This window comes from Natator depressus, chromosome 2 (genome assembly GCF_965152275.1).
Source record: "Natator depressus isolate rNatDep1 chromosome 2, rNatDep2.hap1, whole genome shotgun sequence".
In the NCBI taxonomy this organism is placed as follows: Eukaryota; Metazoa; Chordata; order Testudines; family Cheloniidae; genus Natator; species Natator depressus.
This window is the reverse complement of record NC_134235.1, coordinates 101897277-101922521: the sequence shown is the minus strand read 5'-3', so window position 1 is coordinate 101922521 and position 25245 is coordinate 101897277. Positions and strand designations below refer to the sequence as shown.

General features: G+C 41.2%; 1 protein-coding gene across 1 annotated transcript in view; it reads right to left on the bottom strand.

Moving 5' to 3' along the window:
• Positions 1–25245, bottom strand: part of CTDP1 (CTD phosphatase subunit 1) — a 168657-nt gene that overhangs the window by 48063 nt on the left and 95349 nt on the right. The window lies entirely within an intron of this gene.

The window sequence follows — 25245 nt, the reverse complement described above, 5'->3', positions numbered from 1 at the left end:
TTATCCATTTTAAAATGTCTTATAAACAACTTTCTTGCTCTTTTTGCTTAAAAAAAATGAAGTTCAAGTTAAAGGTTTCCACAGTAATCTTGACATTTTTATGCAGATTACACTAAATTTATATTCATGCAAGTATGATACATACCACCACCACCACCACCAATACAATTCCATTTTAATGGCTTTTAAAATAACGTATAGGAATACTACAGAAACAGCCATGAAGCCATATTACTGATTCTTGGTTATATTATTGGTAATGGGCAAACTCTTTAGAAATTAAAGGGACAAACTTTGCACCACCACAACAGAGTACAGCGGGTCATCTGTTCAAAAACATATACTGAAGTACATCTTCAGTTAATAAGAATTTTTATTTTTTCAGGCATTCCTATTTAAAAACCTAATTTTAGCAAAACGTTTTTTCCAAATGATACTGTATGACAGGAACTGAAGATACAGAAGACACTGTTATAATCAGATTCTGTCTACTTGCTTGCCATTTAAGAAGGCAAGTCTATCAAAACGTTTCTACATTTAATTAAATAGCAGTTTGTCTTTTGCTTCTAAGAAGTTAGCATGGATTTTATACTAGTCTAAAATACCCTTATTCATTCTAGGTTTGCAGCTGCAGAAATAAACATTAAAACACAACAAATACATGTGCTGTGTTGAGATGCCTCAAGAGGTTCCATACTTTTAAAAATAAGCATTTGAACTACAGGTGGGGAAGGAGTAAGAAGGTGTAGATGGTGTTGCCACACACTACTTCTCAATGAGAATGGTAGTGGGCAATGAGAAGGGAAGCAGGACTGTTGGGTTCTCTGGGACAAGTGACTGCAACTCTACTGAACCTTAAATTTTCTTCAGAAAGCAACATGTCCTGGCAGCAGTGAAAAAGAAGGTGGGTTAAGGCCCCAACTCCCCCAGCCTATCAATGGTCTAACCATTTTCAATGCTCAAATCCATAGCATGCTAGTATTTTTAGGCCTACCAGGGTCATCTTATTCCCATGACTGACCAAGGTCACAGCCTGCTGCAGAGCTACTGTAGGAGGCAAACACCAGGCCTCAAAGAAATGCCTGGATCTTTCTAATCCCCCTTCTCTGTTTAAGCCAGGATGATGCCAAATTCAAAGGAAAGGGGGGAATACACTAACTCCTGACTTCTTTGGGGTTAGGATAACCAACATCCCTGTAATGTTTTGGTGCTAAGCCCAGACCAGTGAGAGGTCTCACTGCCTCCCTGTAACCCTGGGTGCCTTCCATGTTTTCCTGCTGTGGCTCTCAACCTGAACACCAACAGACAAGTATGTGGTTCCTTGAGTTTCTCTGTGCTGTGCAGCCCTGGTTCAGAGGTCTGACCCCAGCAGCCTGTCTGCAACACAGCAGCCCCAGGCTCATCTCCACCAGCAAGTTACTACTTGCAAGGTGACCCCAACACAGCCCCAATCTCAAATTTCCCCAAAAATGTCTGCCCTGAAGTGTCCCACTCCCTCCTGGAACACTCAGGGAAGTAAAGTGGGTCACTGGTCCTTTAAAGAGACAAAAGCACAGCTTATTACTTTAACAAGAGTTAATCACTTAAATTCAAAACAGAGCAGTGTTTACTCTTAGATTAAAAGTAAAACAAGTTTATTTACAGAAGAGCAAGGATTATGTGATACCAAATAAAGGAAATAAGGGTAGATCAGTTATAAGCAAATAAAAAAGTGAAGAACACATCTAAAAGCCTGAAACTTAATCTAGTAAAATACAGTCTTTGTTCAAGACTGTTTCTCTCACCCTTGTCTTCTTTCCAGCTTTTTACTGGCTGGCCTGACCAGGACCCAACACAGAGATCAAATTGCTTGGTTTCTTTGTCTCCTGAAGGTGAAGGATAATTTAGGGAGTGGTTTCCCCTCTCTTTATAGATCTCTCTGAAATATATTCTTCTGACGGATACCACCAGATAAAGTTCACCAATGCATGCTGAGTAAATGATCCACAAGGTTTGGAGGATAAGGCTCCATGTTGGTTCCTCCCATGCTGGTGGCCGCTACTATGGAAATTATCTATTCCTGCTATAACCGCTAATATAAATGAAGAGCCCATGGAATTTGGCTACAACTGGTTTGAGATTGTGGCCACTTTCCTTTATTTGGCAAAAACCTGTTTATCAATGCCCCTTGACATGCATGCCTGGTTTAAACACCTTTTAGTCAGGGACTTTAAAGCCTAGTATCCGTCAGTATCCATAATTTCACGTACAGCATTGTTACATATATTGTACAGTGATATTATGACCCTTGTGTTAATTTTTAAATGGCATCTCACCAGGCATATTTTGTACGAATGTCATTGCAGTAATGTGTAGGGTGTGAATACAGGGGTGGCTAGGGTCATAACCCCCTTCCCGAAATAGTTTTTGTTTCCACTGTGGGAGAGAAGCAGCCGCCAAAGTAGCAATAATGTAAACTGAAGACAAATCAATTATACCATGTGCCCACATGCACACCACTGCTTTAGGGTCTGAAAATATGCACTTAAGACAAACCACACAATTACTCCCAAGTTCCAATATGCCCATACCCTGTTCTCAAAGGCTATGAATGCCCCCACCTCCTTAACCTGACAAAAATGACTCTACATGCAGTGTGACAAAATATGTATACCTTATGAATCCCAAAGAGAAAGGGCACGGATTTTGCAGCAGTGGACGGTAGATCAAAAGAGGGCCACTTGGTGTTGATGCTTAAAAGAAATGCTGGGAATTAACTACTTAGAGCCTCAAAGAGCAGTCTAGGTCATTTTAGCCCTCCAATCATACTAATTTTAGCTCAAAAATCAATTTACTGTCTTTCAAATGAGGTTGCTTTTGCCACATTGCATTCTAACTCATAGCTCTTTGGCATTTTTACAAAAACAGAAAAAGGAATCAAAATTTCTGAAGTCTTTGAAGATGTTGACATGCAAGATAAAAACACCCACTAACTCTTCGATGTGGTGTACTTTTAAAAATAGTTTTAATGTCCGACCATTTGGAAAAATATCACATACACACATTTTTCCCAATTATGCCATTTAAAGATAATTTTTTTAAAAATAAGGGAGATTACAGTACAGTCTATTCTAGGTCACATGGATAACACTCATTTTTATGTGGAAATCTATGAGGAATTTAGGACAGGAGTAACCATGATACAAAACAGCACATTACTCATGTAAATCAGCTCTGTTATATTCAATCCCTCTATTTGGGCCATACATGTAACCACAACTGAATGTGGTGACTCATTGCCGGGGGGGGGGGGGGGAAGGGGGAGGGGGGAGGAGAGAGAAAGGCGGACAGGACTCCTCCTAGCTCCCTACTGCATTTGGGTTACAAAGGAGGGGAAAAGGGAATGGACTTACCTGAGTGGACAGTAAATAGCTGGACCAGAGAGGGACAGTGACCCATCATGTGCACTGGTGGAAGAGGAAGGTATTTATACCCCTGCTATCCAGAAGAAACATTCTCTCTCAGTGATCATTAGCACCCACCCTCCCATACACAGATCAGAATAGAATCAGGTTTTTATCATCTACTGTGGGCGTGTGCTAGTTATCTTTTTTTTTTTTGGGTGGGGAGCATGCCAGATTGGCTGAGGTGGGGTGGGGTTGTTTGCCTTCCCCACAGCAGTTTGGGGAGGTAAAGAGGTTAGATCAAGATGTCATAACTCAGTAGGTAGCCAGTGTCCCCTATGCAAGTACATGTTCACAGAGGGGATACAATTCTCTGACAAACAGGTGTTGAAAGGGGATTTACAGGATGGTATCCCATAAGGAAGATGGAAAGAGGGGGGCTGGAGCTCCTAATATCCAGCACAGCATGGAGACATACACCCATTCTAGTCTCTCTTAACTGTCATATGATGGGAGGCTGACAGGTCGCAGCAATGGTCTTGGTCAGGGGCGTGCAAAGGAATAAAAAGTTGGCCGCTTTTGGAGGGGCACTGTGTCTCTCTCACAGCCGGAGGACCTGGTTCTCCCCACCATAGCCCCAGGGCCCGTGGAGCTGGCTCTCTCCCTTCCTCCCACAGACAGAGGAGCTCACTCTCACCGGGCAGCCGGAAGAGCTAGATCCAGGGCCAGAGGAGCTGTCATCTCCTGCCCTCTCCCATAGGAGTTCACTCTCCCCAAGCCCCAGAGGAGTTCTGTGCCCCTGCTGATTGCCGGGGGTGGGCTGTGCCCTTGCTTGCTCACCTTGTGCATGCTCCTAGTCTGGATGGTACCAGGATGGGAAGGGTAAGAGCTGATGGCAGCCCTCCCACGCAGGTGGAAACAATTAAGGAAAGAATGACAACCTGCACTCTACAATTTATTGTTGGTATTCCCAGATATGTTGAGTGAATAAAGTTGCAGCCTAATTAAACAACATCCATTGCCTCTTCTCTTTCATCCTTTGTGGCCAGGACAAGGAATCTCCCTACAGGATAATTTCTCTTGCAAGTCCCAAACAGGAGGTGTGAAATCTTAAGACCAAATGCTACCCAATGATACACTGCATTGAGAGCGCTCCCTGTTTTATTTTGCTTATTTTAAGTGCGGCTGGTGTCAATTCAGAAGAGTGTCAGTGGGAAGATAAATAAAAACCTTTCTAAAGTAATTTTAATAGTAATGGATATATTATAAATACCTGAATGCAATAGCTAGAAGAAAAAACAGGCTGCAGTTCTTGAAAATATATAGACTCAGGTAGTAACACGCTTTTCCTTCTGAGATCTCAAAGCAATGTGTGAAGCAGAGGAGAGGATGGAGAGTGTAGCTGGGAGTGATAAGCAGAATATCATGCAGTGAAACCAGCATGCTTACCTCCCACTCCTCTCCTTCAGAACCAGAGAAGTGCCTGCCTCTGCTTCCCAGAGGAAGCAAAAAAGGACAAGTCTTTCTCCCCTTCTCTCTCACACACATTTTTCCCCCGGCCCCACTTTTCAGCAGAGAGACATCTATTGAAGAGGCCAGGTTAGAAGGAAGAAGGGAGAGGAAAAGAGAAGGGTCTTGAGAGACTCAGGACCTTGTTTGATTTCCCCTCCTGGCAGGTTGTACAGATAGGCCAGAGAGGATGAATGTAGAGGCAGATCACAGGGCTCATAAAGATTTGTAAGAGGGACCTCTGTGGGACAGTTTCACTGACCTCTTTAGGATCCCTCCCTCCCTCCCCCACACCATTTGTGGCAGTTCAGAGGGAAAGGAAGTGATTCTTCCCAGTCCCCTGCCTGAAAGATGAATATTGGAGGACCCAGACCCTCCATACTTAGCCACTGTTGTTTCAGAGAGCAGCTGCATATGCTACTTTCTGCTGCTGCTTCTCCTGAGCTTATGTTGCTAGGAACAGGTGTCTCAGAAGGGGTAAGAGAAGAGGAATAGTGGCAGCCTCAACTATCTAAAAGTAAAGAGACCATACTTATTTTTTGGAATTAGTAAAATCATTTAAAAGGCGTGACAAACGATGCCAGCTACGATTCAATTATTTATGGCTCTGAGCAACTTTAACTTTAAACATGTGAGATAAGGCTACTGCATTCATTGTATAATGTAACAGAACAGGATTGTAGCCCGCATTATCCTATCCTTTTGTAGAGCGACTTTTATACAAAGTAAAATTGTACAGGTTAACTAGCGTACATTGATTAACCCTGTTTTGTACAGACCCTTTTGTTGACACTTATGCTGTAATATCTTTGCATTGAAATATTTTGTTTACCATCTCATCTTGCTAACAAAACCTGTAAAAGAGCCATAATGCATATTTTCAGCAACTAAATGTGACCTCATACACCAGTAATGTCTTCATTACAACATTAGGCAGAAACTGTGTTATGTAGAAACTGATATGTCAGATCAGACCATCGGTCATCTAGTCCAGCATGCTGTTGGAAAGTACCACACAGAGATGATCATTAGGGGCATAGAAAAAAAGACTGAAAAAAACTGGATTGGAGAGCAAACAAATTCAAAAGGACAAGATGAAAAGTAGATAAAATAATAAATGGCATACATAAAGGAAATCAGGACTCTTCTCCTTGTCTCACAGCACAAAAACAACGGGACATTCAACAGAACTGAAAGACAGCAAATTCAAAACCGATAAAAGGAAATGCAATTTCCCACAATGCATAATTACACTATGGAACTCATTGCCACAGGATGTCACTGAGGCCAAAAACATAGAAAGATTCAAAAAGATATTAGGCATTTATATGGATAACAGGGATATCCAGTCATAATAGAAAATATGAAGAAGAGAGCTCTGGAAAGGTTTATTTAAAAAAGCCTCAATTATGTACCTCTAGTAGCTTAGTAAGATTAAAAAACACATTAAATGAATATGACTAGTTAGGAAAATTACAAGAGCCATCTACTTCCCTCTTGATTAAAGTGAAATTTACAATTAGCTTGGCTAAGGGATAAACTATCCGTACAGTATGCCATTGCATAAATAGGGAGAGAGAGTGTATTTTAACATCTTCCTCAGAAATATCCAGCATTGGCCATTGGTCTGACTGATAAAGATAGTTCTGTTTTAATACAGTGATTCTTATGTTCATGATATAGCAAACAAAGAACTAATGAGATGAATATCTCAGAAAAATTATTTTATTAATGTTTTCCTAACGAAACTGCCTCAGTGGAAAACAAACATTCTTTCAAAACCAAAAGAGCTAATATACCATGACAATCTAAAGAAAGATACCTAATAGACAGAAGTCTGGTACAGTACTAAGTATACTTTATATATCTGTATGAGGTATTAGAATTTAAATTTTCTTATGACAAACAGATGGCACATGGTACAAAATGAACTCACTCACTCAGCAAAATTTTGTATATATTTTATGTCCTTCCTGAAACCTTAAGTCTAGCTTTCAGATAAAAACCTTTATGTACTAAGCAATATAACTACAAACTACAGAATTGATGACTACCGAAGTTAAAAATTTTGCAAGGCTGCAGAGAAATATATCACTGCTCCAATGGATATGGAAATGTGTTTTAACAACACTAAGTGACATGGTCAATGAGGTGAAGTTATTGTATACCGTGTTATAGGACTTTCCTGTAGGAATATATTGATCTAGCTTAATAGGGGGCTGAGAGAAAAGTAGGAAAACATCACAAGAGCTACAGGTAAGCAGCCTCCCAGCAAACACTGGGGGCTACAGGCAGAAGTGACAAAGTTGTTCTGCCAATGCTGGGAATCAACAGATCAAAAGGGCTATAAACAGTTAAAAAGCCACTGTCACGAAGTGAAGTGGGTGTCAATTTTTAGGAGCCATCCAGGGGAACACGCTGATACAGAGAGTCTCTCTGTCCAAAAGTCTGAAGAAGTTGGGGCCTTCCCCAAATCCAGGGATTAGTAAGCCTTAGGGAAGGCAGGCATCTGTCTAGACTTGTTTATTGCTCTAGGATCTGTTCTCTCTGAAATGCTTTTGTTCTAAATAAATAATACTTTGATATTACTTCTGGTGGGCACAGAACTTCAGAGTCTGAGCTTAGGTCAGATCTGCTGAAATAAATCACCCCAAGACCCATTTGGAGATTCACTGGGAGGAGAGGGCTTGACCCTTGGACAATTCAGCAATGGCCACAAAAAGGTTTGGCAATGGGCAAAAGGATCGAGCCCTGTGTAGGTAGAATGCCAGTGCATGGCAGACATTAAGGGAGTATAGGATCCTGTCAATGTGGGAGGTGTGCGGTTTGGGGTGGAAAACAAGTAGGTGGATACACTGATTCAGGTGGAATTCTGATACCACCTTTGGGAGGAATTTATTGTGTAGCCATAAGGACACCTTGTCCTTGTGGAATATAGTGTGTTGGTGAGGGTCTGTCATCATGGCTGCTAGTTCACTTATCTGCATGGCTGAAGTAATAGCTACCAGGAATGTCACTTTCATCAAGAATTGGGAGAGGGAGCAGGATGCCAACAATTCAAAGGGTAGCTTTGTGAAGGTGGAGAGAAAGAGATCAAGGTCCCACAGGGGTGTGGACTTCAGTACTGGTGAAAAGATGTTGAGTAAACCCTTCATGTAGCAGACGGTGCTGGGGTGTGTAAACAATGAGGTGCCATCCACAGGAGGGAGAGATAGGCACTGAGTGCTGCCTCTACAGAGTTGAGGACTCCGCCTGATGTTTTGAGGGTGAGAAGGTAGTCTAGGACAACTGGTAAAGATACTGTGGCCAGTGAGTGGTGGTGGCGGTGAGCCCATACTATGAAGCTACCTTTAGCTTGGTAGCATGCCCTGGTGGATTCTTTCCTGCTCTGAGTAAGGATTTTTCATACTGGGGAGGAGCATGCCTTGTCTACCTTCGACCCCCATACAAATACCATGCCGTGAAGTGAAGGCGGCCTTGATTTAGATGCTGGAGCCTCCCCTGATCTTGTTAGAGTAGATCCGGGACTGTGCGGTGGCAGAGTAGTGTGCGGGTGGAGAGTCTGAGGAGGTCTGTGAAGCAGAACTGATGGGGCCAGAATGGGGCTATGAGTATCATGGTGGACCGGTCCCAGTGAATCTTGTGGCAGGAGGGGAATGGAAGGCAAGGCATAGCATTGATTGCCTGTCCGGGGAGGTGGAGAGCATTGCCCTGTGAGTCCTCCCTTACTGCTCTTCTAGAACAGTTGGGCAGCTTTTGGTTCTTGTGTATGGCAAAGAGGTCCCACTGGGGGTGTGCGCCCCATTTCTCAAAGAGACACCATAGCATGGCGTAGCTCCCAGTTGTAATTGAAGTAGAGTGTCCTGGCTGAGCGAGTCGGACGGGAATTATGGGTGCTTGCGAGGTACGTGGCTTGAAGTGTCACATGGGTTTTGATGCACCAGTTTCAAAGGCAGACAGACGTTGAGTAGAGGGAGGGAAACTTGGCACTGCCCTGCTTGTTGGTGTGCACCACTGTCACAATGTTGGAGAGAAGTTGAATGTGGGAGGGACTAAACAAGTGAGGGAAAGGACTGACACACCACATGGAGTGCCTGCAGTTTAGCACATTTATGTGCCTCCTGTGGCATCTACAGTTCCTGGGCCGTGTGGCAGTCCAGGTGGGCTCCCCAACCCCCAAGGGAGACGTGTGTTGTGATGGTGGCGTGTGGTGTGGGAGGGGTGAAGGGGATGCCTACCATGACTTTGGAAGGATCGGCCCACCATGCTTAGGAGGGCAGCACAGTCCGGGGAACAATGACCCTTGTCTCCATACGCTGTGCTCGGTCTGTAGATGGAGAAAAGCCAGGCCTAGAGTCAACACATATGGAGATGTGCATGCAGTGTAACATAGGTGCAGGTGTCCATATGTCCAAGGAGAGAGAGACAGCCAGACCACAATGTGGGGTCTGGGATGCAGGTTCGCAATGATGGTCATCAGTGTTGTGACACGGTCTGCTGGAAAAAAACCTCTTGCTCCGATGGAGTTGTGCTGCGCTCCGATAAAGTATATCGTCTATGTAGGTATCAACACTGACTTCTCCTCGTTGATGCAAATACCTAGCAATGCCAGGAGAGTGCGAGGATTGTGGAGGTCACTTCCTGGAGCAAAAGTGCCACGAGAAGCCAGTCGTTGAGGTAGGAGTATACTGAGTAGCCAAGGTGGTGTATGTGGCCTGCTACCACTGCAAAGACCTTTGTGAACACTCGCGGAGCTGGTGCTATGCTGAACATGAGGACCCGAAATTGACAGTGTTGGTGTCCTACCCAAAAATGGAGAAACTTGTGGTGGGGGTTTGCTGAATATCCATGTGGAATTAAGTGTCCTTCACATCAAGAGCCACGAACCAGGCTCCCTGGGGGAGGGAGTGAATCGATGCCAGTGTAACCATACTGAATTTGGACCTTCTGATAAAGGTATTCAGCACCCGAAGATCTGAAATGGGGTGGCACTCTCTACCCTTCTTTGGGATGAGGAAGTACAGTGAGTAGAAGCCTCGTCCTCTGTAGTGAGGTGAGAAAGGCTCTATGGCCCCCTTGAGGAACAGAGCATCTGCTTCTTGTTGGAGAATGCATTGAAGGGATGGGTCCCCGGCGACAGTCTGGGGGGTGGTGATGTCGATGAGGTGGGGATGCGAGGAATTCTATGGAGTATCCAGTACCCAACTTCTCAGGTGATATTGCCCCAATTGTGGGCGAATAGGGCAAGATGGCCCCCAAAGACTATATGGGGCGCAGCAGGTGGCATCGGGGGAGGTTTGCGGGTCTCGACCTGCACGCCAAAACTGAGCTTTTGGTTACTATTGGGAGAGAATCAAAGAGGTGGTTGTGGTGGAGGCGGGGAAGTGCGGTTGTCGAGAACGGTGCCGCCTACATGGGACCTCCTGCTGGCGCTGTGGTAGCAGGCTGGGTAGACAGCATGTGGGCATGGAAGGAATGGTTGCCTCTGCTGTGTCTCAGGACCAGGCCTACTAAGGGACAGTAGTATGGCCTGGAGTCCTTCAGCGAGTAGAGGGATTCATCTATCTTTTTGTGGAACAACTTGTGCTTATCGAAGAGGAAGTCCTTGGCTGTATTTTGGACCTCCCTGGGAAAGCCAGACGACTGTAGCCATGAGTCCCAGCTCATAATGACCGCAGTTGCTAGAGAGTGAAAGAATGTGTTGGCCATGTCCACAGTGGCCTGGAGTCCCACCTTGGCTATCAGTCGCCTCTCATCTACCAGTGCCTGGAATTGCTGATGTTGGTCTGGTAGTAGCTAATCCTTGAATTCTGCTAGCCTATTGTAGTTATTAAACAGTTCTTGCAACTTTATGAACAACACTGGAATAAATCAATAAGCTTGCCTATGTAAGTATCCGCAAGCAAAACCATACCACATAGCATGTGTTGCAAACTTATTGGTACAATAATCAGTTTTCAAAACAGAGGAAACATTTTCAAAAGTGGTTTGACCTGTTATGAGTTATACAGAATATTGAGTCATTAATAGTATCTTCAGTTTCTGTTTATAGTGTTAGATTGTCAGTCTAACAGAAATGCTGCTCATGGCATTTTAGAAGAAAGCTTTAATTAATACTAAAGCTTTTTATTGACATACAGTCCAGTGATTGTTGGTTTATTTAAATAAAACTGCATAGCTGCTAAAGACAGTAAGGAACATCTGTCTTACATAATACAGCAAGTATGATTCACGTTGAAAAAGAAAAAGTGATTCATCCCCAAAGGTTACTGCTAAAGGTCTCCCTTCAAGAGGACAAATTGTGTGTCTTTTAGCAAACAGAATTAAAAGCCTTCTGACAGTTCCTTGAAGTACTTGCCTAAAAAGGCAAACAAAATTAAATAAAAAGAAAAGGAGTACTTGTGGCACCTTAGAGACTAACCAATTTATTTGAGCATAAGCTTTCATGAGCTACAGCTCACTTCATCGGATGCATACTGTGGAAACTGCAGAAGACATTATATACACAGAGACCATGAAACAATACCTCCTCCCACCCCACTCTCCTGCTGGTAATAGCTTATCTAAAGTGATCACTCTCCTTACAATGTGTATGATAATCAAGTTGGACCATTTCCAGCACAAATCCAGGTTTTCTCAGCCCCCCACCCCCATACACACACAAACTCACTCAGTTTGGATGTGCTATTACCAGCAGGAGAGTGAGTTTGTGTGTGTGGTTTTTTGAAGAAAAAAAAAAGGGGGGTGTGTGTGAGAAAACCTGGATTTGTGCTGGAAATGGCCCAACTTGATTATCATACACATTGTAAGGAGAGTGATCACTTTAGATAAGCTATTACCAGCAGGAGAGTGGGGTGGGAGGAGGTATTGTTTCATGGTCTCTGTGAATATAATGTCTTCTGCAGTTTCCACAGTATGCATCCGATGAAGTGAGCTGTAGCTCACGAAAGCTTATGCTCAAATAAATTGGTTAGTCTCTAAGGTGCCACAAGTACTCCTTTTCTTTTTGCGAATACAGACTAACACGGCTGTTACTCTGAAACCTAAAATTAAATAAATAATCCAACACTCAACCAAAAGAAAATTAAAGATACTTCATTTCTTGTCTTTGAGAAAACTAGCCCAACACCGCTTCATGCACATATAAAATATGAACGACAAATAACACCTCCTAGTTCAAACAGAGCACCAAAGTCTTTGTTGAAAAGAACATGCAAAATCTCTTCCACAGTGTCAAACAAACCATTTTCACTGGAAAAGTGGTTCACTTTAGAGGCAAAGTAATTTTATAGTCAAACTGAATTAAGATATTGGAATGGTTTACCAGTATTTTAAACAAATTAAAAGAAGAACGGTGAAGAAAAGCAACACCACTTTATTGGAGGACAGCTGTAGAAAGGTTTTAGCATAAAAGAGTTAAGGTTCTCAGGTTGGCTAAGAAAAATATATGCGCTCTGTAACTAGTGTAGGCGGTTAAGCCAACGTAACAAGGCCTTGAAAAATAAATTCAAAAGTTAAGAGGAATATGGCATTTAACAAGACAAGTTTTGGAAGCATGTTAAGCTTGGAATATGGCTAATGAGATAAAATAAAGGTTTCTGCACAAAAGGCCTCTAAATTATAGAAGACTGTTACAAACTGGTCCTAATAGACAAAGAGAAGTTGTTTTGTTATGTGATAAGCTTATAGTACATTCCAATGTACCAGTGTTATCTTAAAATATGGGTCACTAAGATGATAAAATGCTAGGTGCAGCTAGTTTTAAAATAATCTGAAAGGAGGACCAACCACCATACCTTGTTTTAGCCAAGGCTAAGAAAGGGGTCACACTCAAACAGTCCAAACACTTTTTTTTAAGCTAAAATAATAACGGTCAATGTGACATCACTTGTTTGTTACACTGTATAATGGAGGCAGACTTGCTAGGAGTATTTATAAGATCCTATCTGATCATGCAGGAGCAAGTCAGGATGAGTGTGTTGTATCTCTTGGACAGAGTATCTCCACTCATGAGTATTTTGATCAAATGCTTATGAATGTTTTTTACTATATGGATTTATTATTATTTAGATTTTGAGAGATGTTTAGAGCAATTATATAAATATCATTTGAACTTTGGATTTAATAAATGAATTTATGGTTAAGTTAATGTCTGATAGTACCTTGTATTCACATAAATTAATAATTCCAACTGCAACAAATTCACAGGGTTTTTTGGGGGATATATTTACAGCACATATAGGCTCATCGTGTTGCTTTGTGTCTTCTGGAAAGCAATGACTAGATATTCACTGAAGTTCTAGCAACAAATACAAATCACTTGATTTAAGAAACAGATATAATCAAACTTAGAAATAAAGGCTTAAAAGTCATTCACTGCTCCTAATATTTAATGAAAAAAGTGTTTAAAAATTCAGTTTGTACAGAACTGAGAAATGAAGTAGAATCATAGGGCAAATACAGCATCAGAGAACAGTTTGCTTTGATACTTCATTTTTCTCCCATAGCAGTTATTAATACACAAAACTTCAACTGAATGCATGACCTCTCCTAATATGGGTAGCATTTCCCTATTAATTCTTTCCTGAGATTACAGAAATCTCTTGCATTGATTTCACAAGAAAGCCTAGTCTGTTCATCTCACCTCAAAAAGGATATAGTGGAACTGGGAAAAATTCAGAGAAGGGCAATGATGATGAAGGGTAAGGAACAGCTTCCATACAAGGAGAGACCAAAAAGATTAGTGCTGTTCAGGTTAGAAAAGAGACAATGAAGGGGTGATATGATAGAAAATTCTTCCAACCAAAAACAATAACCAGAACTACCTCTAATTTAAAATATCAGATCACAAAGAGATAATCAACAGAGAATGCTCTCAGGGAAACAGGAAGAATATGAAGAAGTCTACTAGAATTAGTCCAGACTGCTTGTCCTGTGCTCAATCTTCTAGCTAAACCACAGTCTCTCTTCAAGTACACTTGGAATCCCAGATACAATTTTAAAATCATAGTGGGGAAAAAGGGAATTATTGGAAATATTGACTATGCCAAATAGGAAACAGTACAAGCAAACTACTAATGTCAGACTCAAATGAAAGTGAGCACGTGAGGACTGGAAGGAAAGGGGCAGTGGGGGAAGGCAAACATTCTTCGGAAAGACATTATTTCCAAAGGGGGGAAAAGAAAATGTGCAACTGTTCAACAGATCAGAGTACTGAATCTAGGCCTAAATTCTAGGATAAATTCATGAAACCAAGTATTTTGCCATATTATATTTGGAGATTCCACCCCCAAAAAGCCACTTGTGCTGTTATAAGCAATAAGAAATAAACCACAGAAAGCACAAAATGATACAGGGTGTGATTTGTGCAAACAAAACATTACTTTAAATGTACCCTGCTATTTTTTCCCTCTTCTCAGTGGCTTCTTATTTTGTTTTGGGTTTTATTTTGGGGGGGGGGGGGGGCGGCAGGGGAAGGAAGGGTATTTGTAAACCCTTAAACATTTTGTATATTTAAAAACTGAAAACTGTTTCCTAGTTATACTATAAAAATTTCAGGCACTGGCAATAAATGAGAACTGTATATATCATTCATGCTGCTATATTCCATTTACTCTTCTCACCTATCTGAAATAGCTGAACTGAGAGAGAGAGCACGCGAGAGAGAATGAACACACAGGCATACATATAGAGCTCCTACTTTGTCCTGGGAGAAAAAAGCAATTATGAAAAAATCTTAAAGTCCTATTGGCACCACACCAAGAACAGCTGTCATGCTGAAAAGGGAAAAACAGCAATTTGAAAATGTTATAAGAAGTTATTTAGAGGAGTTCCCACTGGCAAAACCAGAGAAAGCACTTGGACCATATTATGAAATGAGTTGGAGCAGCAACCTGAATAGTTGCAGTTTATAACACTGTACAGTAATGGCTGTAAACCCTGCAGTAAATTTAACTGGACTCCTGGGTGTGAGATTATATTCTTGAAAAAAAGATATTACATGAGAAATCTGAGTAGCTCACACCAAGTTACCAGCTTACTCCTGCTTAATATCCACCTGCAACACACAAATGGCACTGAAGCAGCACCCTTCACTTCACTGGGTTTTACCACACATCTGTAAGTAAAGGAATATTTGAAGTGGAGATGTTTCCAACGTGCATATTTCCATCTGCATTCCAAACCTGAGGAAGTATTTATGCATTAAAATGAAAGCACACATTCTTCTATAAAGCAGTACCAGCACAATATAAAATGCTATTACTCCGTGGTCACCATTAAAGTCTTTATGGCCGGTATTTGCAAGTAGTTAATTGTTGTATTATTACAGTAACAATTAGGCAAAAGGCAAAATTGTGAATAATTTAATGGCACCCACTGTTCTTGCACAAGTTGTTTACCACAGGGCAAGAATTATGCATGATTATAAAAACGTACCAGAAGCTGGTTCATATTAGTAGCCCTGTGTGTTAATGAACAGAAACATTTATTTGCACTTACCTGAATTTCCTTTCGAGTAATTACAATGGGTTGCAGCTTGAGGGCTACTGTCAGTCAGTGGCAGCAGAGCAATGTCCTGTCCCCTAAGGTTCCTTTCAATCAAGACAAATTCCACAGCCAGGATAATTCAAATCTATTTTTCTAAATTACAGACTGTGTCAATTATACTTTGAGGGGAAACCAATTTCTCCTACTTCAGAAAATGGGAAATTCCCCCGAATAAAACAAGCCTAAATCCTTGGATGTCAATTTCTATTTCTATTCTGTAGGGGACATCCATCTGTCTTCAAAGCGGTCAAGATCTGCGGACCTTATTACTCAAAGAAAGGAAATTTTCAGGTAAGCAGGGATAAATGTTCCTATTCTTCATCGTGCAAAGCTCCACAGATCCATTACAATGGAATTTTAGGTGGGAAGCAGGATGATTCCTTAAATATGGGACTCCAAAATAAAAGTACATTATAATTATCTTCCCCTTGCCACTGAAATGTGGAGGAGGCTTCTGTCAAAAAATGGCATTGGCTAAAAGATAGGATTGACCAATATTGAGAGTTTTCATGAACTTATGTATGGATGGCCATGCAGATGCCTAGCAGATCCCCACACAGGAGACATGACTTCTCTGTCATAAGGACTGGACTTTGATGCTTAATAGAAAGAAGATTTGAATTTTCTTATGGAATGAGTGCTATTGACACTTGTGAGGACTCCTTGTCTGACTAAAAGTACAATACTGGGTCTCATCGGAGAAAGCTCCCAACTTCAAAAACCTCATCTGATTGTAGATAGTAGATATTAAGAGCTCTATTAATTGGAATGGCAGTATAACATCACCTCCTGCAGAGGTTTGATCTGGGTAGTGTCATACGGAAGAGAGTGAGGTTCCACAGTCATGTTTTAAGACCTTGATAGGCTGGAATAAGGGCTGTTGCTCAAAAGGAATTATTTCTGTGTTAGGATTTGTACAACACTTTCTTGAGCATGCCGATAACATTTTACTACAGAAACTTGACTTTTCTGCTTGGACACTCATACGCAGAGATTAAGACCTTTCTGGACAAATTCAAGGCTATGTTCCACTTTAACACTGGTTAAACTAAAGACTTTGCACTAGTCAGTAGCATAAGTTCTATTTGTTGACTTTTTTAAGGTCCATGAGAATGACAGTTACTTTAGCCAAGTCTCTATTTTGAAGCTATCTGGGCCTAAGTGGATTTTTTTTTTTTCCCAGTAGCAGGTCTGCTCTACAAGACAGACTTTGGAAGGTCTAATGTGAAGTTAGCCAGATCTGAGAGCCACAGCCTCCACAGCCAGAAAAAGGCTCAAAACAGTATTACTGATACTCTCTCCTTCATATATTGTGTGTGGTCCTAGGAAGCAGTGGCAAAGATGAGACAACATAGCATGGACCTTGTCCAACTTTGCAAGAGGTCATTCTCCACCTCATATCTTAGGCCCTGACAGAGACCACAGGGCACTTTAAATACTGTTTCCAGATGCAAAGAGATTGATCACCAGACCACCAAAATGACAGTGAGGTATTGGTGGATGCAGATTCAGTCTGGTAATCTGACTCTTAGTGGGCACTGCACACTGAGATTGGGAATTTTGCTCTGCCCAGGACAGAAGTTTTTTCCTCTCTAGTATAGGGCTGATTTGTTCATCCTAGTTTAATTATGAAAACCCCATTAGATGTATGGACTCTCATGACCAAAACAAGTCTGTTATCCAGGGAAGGAACAGTGCTCCAAGACCTCAATGAATCATTGTGTTCCAGCTGGCTATTGCTGTGCTCTCTCTGGTATCCATTCCCTGGACTGAAATAGGGACGTGAAGTCTCAGCTGCCTGGTTCACTAACAGGTTGCTCCCTTCAAAAAATCTGAATCTCTACACTCACTTGTAGACAGGGCAAAGAACATACAATGGGAACTTGATCTCTGTCAACAAATGTGGCAGGGTGACATGTGGAAGGGAATAACAAGAATTACTGGATAATAACATGAACTCTGGCTTATTGTAAAATTGTGACTGCTGTCAGCTTGGCTGATACCGAACACTGAATCAGGAATCTCCAGAGCTAGAAACATGAGAAGCTACTGCTAGAACTAAACACACAGACTTCATTTAAGGAACTTCTTTGTTTTCATTAAAACCTTTTACGTAGTGGAAGACTGTAAAACCTTTAGTCCAAAAGTAAAATTAGACAAAGACAACCCTTTTATTTTAAAACGTTACAAAAGAAATGCACTGAAGACCAGTTAAGCATATAGTGTAATTACTTGATTGAAGCACTGTGCTGATCAGATTTTCTTCAAGGATTAGTTTTGCATAAACCTAATTTGATTGTTGCAATCACATTTAAAGTGTAGAACATTCTCCTCATTATGGAGGGCTTAGAATATGAGGAACCAAATGAATGAGTGGGTTCAAGTGGGGGACAAAGTTGTTGTGCAGACCTAAGAATCATCTCATGTGGGAAAAAACTGCACATAAAGGAACCCAGGATGGGTAATGCCTCCAAACTTATTCTTTGTCAACGTACTTGCCAAGAGGAAAAAATATTTAAATTAGAAGCATGAAGAAGACTCCTCCAATACGTTTTTTAAAAAAAAAGCAGATTCACACATTACTTGGAACATAGTCATTCTACCTCTCTTGATGGCATCCCTGCAGAGTAGAATCTTAAAAAATTGGGAAATGTGAGGGTGCTGCAAAAAAGTCCTGAAGCGTATAGAATTTGTTACAAGTCTCCTAATACTGAGACTTGGACCTTCAGGAAGTTAAGACTCAGACCCATTCAGAAGGAACTCTTAATACATCCCTGGCTGAGACACAAAATGGGATTCTTGCCCTTTCAAGTACCATGAGGAGTGAGATCAGAATCCCATGAAATGCCCAGACTTGTGGACCCAGTTTCAAAATCAGAAAGCCCATGAGCTTTCGTTAGAGCTGGACGTCAAATACTTGGGGTTCCAAGAAGAAATACAAACTGAAATCTTTCCTTCGGCAACTGGGCTAGAAACATGAATGTCTGATAGAATGCTAGGTCCTGAGCAGGCATTAAATAGCTCCTCTGAAAATACATGAAGATGAGGGACTCGAGTAGTAGAGAGGTCCTGTGATTACTTACAGATACTACCTCATATGGGGAGGCTATGAACAAGCATCTATGACAGCAGTTTCCAAACTGTGGGTTGTGCTCCCAAATGGGGCTGTGCCATGAGCAGATGGGTCACAGGTCTGACAGGCCAGATTTGGCCTGCAAGACTATGCCATCTGTCCTCAAACATGTCCAGACCTGCTCCACAAATGCCACACCAGGAGGCCACCCTTTTGAGACTTAAATTCAGAAGATCCTTATACGTGGGCAGCAGTCTTATCAACAGAGCAACCTCTCTGTCTGAAATGGTAGGCGCCTGTACTAACATTTTCTGAGATGGGAATCTGCAGTGGCGTTTAAAGCACCTTAAGGCAGGACCCACATCATCTTTTATGCCACCCTGAATACTCTGCTGGTACTTGATAAGGAATCATTTTATGTAACGGTCTGTGCTGCAAATTTTTGGCTGACAATGAAATTATTCAGGCTCCCACAGAGGTGATGGCTGAGCATCTCAATCAGATGAATGAACAGGTTTGCATTCTTTCCCTCCCAATTTGGACATGAAAGTATGATTGGGTGCAAAACTCCTTTCAGAGCAAGCCTGATGCCATGGATTTGACAGCAGCTGAAATCAAACAGCTCATCCAAATTTCCTGAGATTGAGTCTTGTGAGGAACACATGCCCCCAACTTTCTCTCCTGGAGTTCTGGTTCACTGTTGAGAATTAGTATTCTGCACTCTCAAAATGTGCCTTGAAATGGATGGTGCCATTTGTGAACACCTATTTGTGTGAAGTTGGATTCAGCACACAGTCTCAGTATTGATCTACCATTGATGTCACACTGTAGATTAGATGTGCAATTTCTACCACACCGTGGGACACAGAGATGCTCAAAATGGGGTCATGAAGGTCAAACATTTTGGGAATTCCCAATCTATGATCTTGAAGGGTCCTGTGCCATGGGATTCTTGTCCCTCTGACTTAGTCACCTAGAAGGCTCATCTGGACACCATATTTCATGCCAATCAGAAACAAAAAACATCAAGGATCTCTGGCTTGTTACTTCCAGAATGCCATGTGCTGTTAAAATTCCAACCAATTTAAGGCTTGCCTGCCACACTGTTGCACAGCATGGGAGGCAGCATGTTAGTGCATGGCTAGGCAATAGGCAATAAGCAAGAGCCCCTTCGATCTTTGCTGGGCTTGTTATACTGCTGTGTTTTCTGTTGACACCTGTACACAAAAATCCTCTTCCTGCAAGGAGCACTGAGTGAGAAGAGGGAGAAAAATTAGACGAACCTCCTGCTTCTTCAAGTAGATGTAAGTAGGGTGACCAGATGTCCCAATTTTATAGGGACAGTCTCAATATTCAGGGCTTTGTCTTACGTAGGCGCCTATTATCCTCCACCCTCTGTCCTGATTTTTCACATGATACTGTATCCGGTCACCCTTGATGTAAGACACTGGGAAATTTCTTTGAACAGCTCCACCTGCAGGCACTACATTGTGAAGTGTGAGAGATTTAAAAAAAAAAAAATGACAGAGGAGCCCTCCATGCTTGGAAGTTGAGGGGAAATAACTAAGTTGTAATTGATCACAGAGTACCAGATGTCCTGAAGGAAAACTGACACTTTGTGGACAGACACACTTATTCTCACACCCTGCCCCTCTTTTGGTAACAGGCACACTAGAATTGTAACCTTTAATTTGATTATTTACAGCCTGAATAGTTAAGACCAGTGCATATTCAAATACATTACTCTATGTGGACAGGGGTTTAAAATAATTTGGTGTACTGGTGACATCTCATAAATTGACTGGAAATATCTTGGTGGACTAGATCATAGGAACTGACAAAAACCAGCTCTGCTCCTAGAGATAACTGGCAATAACCGAACAGATTCCTGTCTCTTCCTTAGCAGGGTATTATCCCTGTATTCTCTCTGAGATACTATCCTTCAACTTTTCCTTTTTCACAAATTAGTCTCTTCCTCTCCCTCTCTCCCCCTCCCCCCCTTCACGCATATTTTTCCACATTTGAATAAAGTAAGGTTAAACAGCAGTCCACACAAGGCCAACACAGCCATCTAACAGTCCGACTAAAAGACACCGGCATTTGCAGTAATATCCTGCATCCATTTTCTCCAACTAAAGCAACATTTTATGATTCGTTTACTGACAGGGTGACCATATTAGGTCACATCTCTGCTTCCTCAAAGCTTTCCAGATGGCAATTACTTGAACACACTCTTGCTGACTAAAGGTCTAACAAGTTAGTATCTGTAAATTCACAATGACATTTTTAATCCAGTAATTTAAAGTCTCAAAAGGGGAATTAGTGTCTCCAGAAAGGTAATAAGAGCTCAAGTGAAGCTTCCATCAGTCAGCAGAGTAGCTGTTGCAGTCCCAGTGTCCGACTGTTTGATTCATACTTCTAGCTGTAGCCTTGATCCGATTATAGAGAAAACTATCTTTAATCTTCCTTTCCTTTGTTCTGTTTTCAAAAGAAATTCTCAAAGTTCTTCATTATACAGCAGTAATTCTGAAAGTCAGTAAGTGCTTTGCTTCTGAAGTTCTCAAACAAAAGCCAGACCACCATAATAAATCTGGCAATACTAAAATTCCTCCGTGCCTGCTTTGGACAGTGACATGACAAATTTACTAGCAGAGCAGTAGCGGGCTGAGGTGTTCTTGTCGGAGTCATGTGAAAGAGGTTAAATATGATAACTCTGCCAATCCTGGACTGACTGCATTGGGTCACAAGATACAGTAAATGGGATAAGTGAAGGGGTCCTTTGACTGGCTGTGAGGCAGGAGCTACCCTTTTCCATTTTAGGCCAGTTGCTGGTCTCCTTTGAGGCAGCAAATGTTTCAGAAGCATCTGCTACTAGGCTAGAGCCCAGCACCCTTCCCTAATGCTGTGCCTGTGATGCCGCAAAGAGGGAGGCATGGGACCCAGGGGTTCGAAGGTGGTCCTCCCTCAGTGCAGCATGCTGAGGTGGTGTTCATGCAGGGGCTGTGTCCAGGTGGACTCCACTGGCATCAATAAAGGCCACAGAACCTAAAGGCTACCTACCACTACAGCCACCCTTTGCTGTAAAAACTGTCTTCCATTCATTTAATTGTTATTGGTTATTGTTTATATATACAAATTGTGTCCTTTACTCAAAAAAAAAAAAAATCTCATTGTGAAGCAGTTTTCCTTAGGTACCTTGAGGATAACCAACCCTTAATTAGAACATACTAGAAACAGTACATCTTCATATGCAAATACTGTTTTTTGATAATAGCTAGATTCCACACACCTCTTTTGGATGTGTGCGCTGCATGGAAGGGACTCCTGCCTGGGATCGTGAGAGCTCTTGCACACCCTAACTAACTATGGACAGCTGCCAGTGAGCCTGGTGCCTGCCCCACTGGGTGGGGCTGGAGGTGGTACAGCCACACCAGAGGAGCTGCCGGCACGGGGCACTGGCTCCTACGAGCAGCAGCCCAACATGCTGCTGCTTTTGCCACTGCGGTTCTCAGTAGAGCTCTGCAGATACCAATTTATCCGTGGCTATCTGCATTCATGGATATAAATTGTGTTTGCGCAGGGCTCTGTCTAAATCCTGGGCACAACCACCACATGGGCAAGTATGTTCCCCTTTCCCTGAAAACCCTCTAACAGTACACCTCCCTAGTGGCAAAAAATAGGATGGATCTTAATTGGGAGTCAAATGCCATCTATATTGTAATTTATAAAAAAATTCTCTATCAGCTGCAGAAACTGAAGATGCATACCCTCCCCCTTCCCATATAGAGACTCAATCATATACATCAATTTTTGTCCAAATCCCTCTCCCATCTTTTCATTTGGGTTGTTTTCTTATCTTTTTTCAATAAAAATTGTAGGTCTTAGAAATTAAACCTTTTGTTCCAGCTTGCACCTCAGTCAACTTCTCACATATGGTTAAAGGTCTAAACCCAGCCGTCATGTATACAGATTTCACAATAAAATGTTTGACTTGTAAATAATGAAAATATGGGATCTTTATATTATTTACATTATTACTTACCTGTTGGATCATTTCAAATCAGGACCCAGGAGCAGCTGTCTGAATTGAGTAGCCTCAGTTCTTACCCACAATGAATAGTCATTTTGATCTTTCTTAGAAATAAATTCCTGATTATTAATGAAAGTAACTAAGAAAGAGGTCCTTTGCAACCTGAATAGCTATACTTGGGCTCCACTCTTGGACTGTCTTTTGCTAACTGAAATGATCACATCTATCAGTGCATAACAATAATGCATACTAGTAATAAGCCAAAGTAGAAAATGCTAGTCTACCCCATTTTGTAGGCTTATACAGAACTTTAGAGCTAACCTTTTGTTTGTTCCCCTATGAATTTTAATAGTGCATCCTCTCATGTTTTTAATATCTCATGATAGAATATTATGAAAATAATTATGAATCAATTTGTCCCAAACCCAGGTACACTGAATTATACCAGATATTAAATACACTGGTAGCACACCAAATACAAAGAAAATTATTAGATATCCCACTGTACAGAGAGGATTAAACATTTTTTATGGTGGACTATGTCTTTTATTGTATACAATGTTGTTGTAGCTGTGTCACAGTCCCAGTGTATGAGAGACACAAGGTGGGTGAGAACTTTTATTGATCAACTTCTGTTGGTGAGAGAGAGAAGCTTTTGAGACACAGAGCTTTTCTTAAGATCTGGAAAAGGTACTCAGAGCCCACCTTGCAAGATCTTAGAGCCTAGGCTCCAGCCTGAATCCAAAAGTCCACACTGCAATTCAATAGCCCCTTAGTCTGAACCCCACGAGCTTGAGTCACCTGGCATGGACCCATGGGTGTCTAATAGCAGTGTAAGAGTACCCAGAGTGTCACAGCTAAATACAAGACTGAACACATCATTTACCATACGCTGTTAGCACATATTCTAAGGGACCTTTCAAGTTGCAGTGTATTTAGCTGCGACACCGAGTGCCTTTCCCAGACCTGGAGAAGAGCTCTGTGTATCTCAAAAGCTTGTCTCTCTAATCAAAAGAAGTTGGTCCAACAAAAGATATTACCTCACCCACCTTGTCTCTCTAATGTATTTTATTGTAATCTTTACCTAATGTTTCTGATTCAGACGCTCCTCAAGGGAATCCCAGCAATAATTTGGATAGTAAATTGTAACATCAGGACTGAGATTCATTAGAGAGATGGCAGTGAATAATACTGCTGTATTGCACAGAATGCTGCTGTATTGCATTATCCTTGATTCAGGCCAGGGCTTAGACTTCTTCACTTTCCTCCTGCATGTAGTAGTCATGAAATAAAAATGTTTCTTACCAAATATTGAAATGCTACTGTGAAGACAAGTCCTTGTCTTAGGTCACTCAGAAGAAAAAGGAACTGACCTTGTAACTTATAACCTTTTAACTTATAACCCACTAGTCCTATCACACAGTCTCCCTGAAACTTCAGACCCCAAAGAAACTTTATATGCATTCGCTACAATTTATCTACCCCCCATCCCTATAAAATAGGATAATTTATATTTTACAGTAAGTTTAAATTTAAATTCAACCTAAGTAATGCAATAGTGCAAGGACTATATACATTCATTCCACCTTACTAATTTTCAAAGTTTCATTGTATGAAGAAGTTACACTAAAACTTGAAGTTACCTCATTTAGATATCTTCTTCAGAAAGCCATTTAACAAAATTAAGTCATTACCACTTTCTGAAGAGAATATTTCAGTCATCTTTCCTACATTCTCACCAATGCAATATTTCATTTCACTTAAGCATACAATAATAAAAAGGAAGGTCAAACATATGACTACACAAAAAAGTGGCAGTTTGAAGTCAAATATTCAGAAAATCTAACTATATTAGCTTTTCATTAGCAACTTTTGTTTGGACCAAAAAGGATCATCAGTACAATGAAAAAAGTTTTCCTTCACTTATGTTCACAACAATCATTGTGATAACATTCTATCCTGTATTTAGAATTTTTCACCAGTTATCTCATATATAAATTAAACCACATGAAAACTAGGATAGATCACTTAAAGAAATGCTACAGGTCAAATCTTTGAAAATGAATCATAAACTGTCATTGCTGATTAAATTATCTCATAGGTACATATCTTGAAACAGTGTAGGAAACTTTAGATTCTCTAGGGGAAAAAGAAATCTAAATACTTAATTTATTATTTTCTTTAGATTGTAACGGTACCTAGAGCTACTTGTGTGAGTGTTCTATTATTTCAGCCAGAAATCATGACCACTCTGCAGCAAAGTCACAGAACAAATCAATCAATCAATCAACAAATAAGTCTTATTAAGCTGAAAAGAGGCCCAACATGGCCAAAATGGTCAGCTGATCCCACTCTAAAAACAGCAGATCATGACTATGAGCAGTGCGGTCTTAATTCCAAAAGAAAAGGGAGGAATCCAAACCGGTATATACCCAGGACAATTACAGATTTTCAGCTGCCCCTTGAAATGGTCAAATGCCATCTTCCCCCTAAAGAGGGGAAGGTTAGGCATTTATAGGCATCTCTCATACATTCCTAGAACATCTGAGCACTTCACGATTCTCCTGTGAGATAAAGGAAGTATTTTTTTTTGTACTGAGCTGCAGATCTTACTCAAAGGCTCCTGGGAAAAGATCACTAAAACTTATTTTTATCGGTGGAATTAAATGTCAATCAAGGACAAGTGGAACAGCCTCATTACT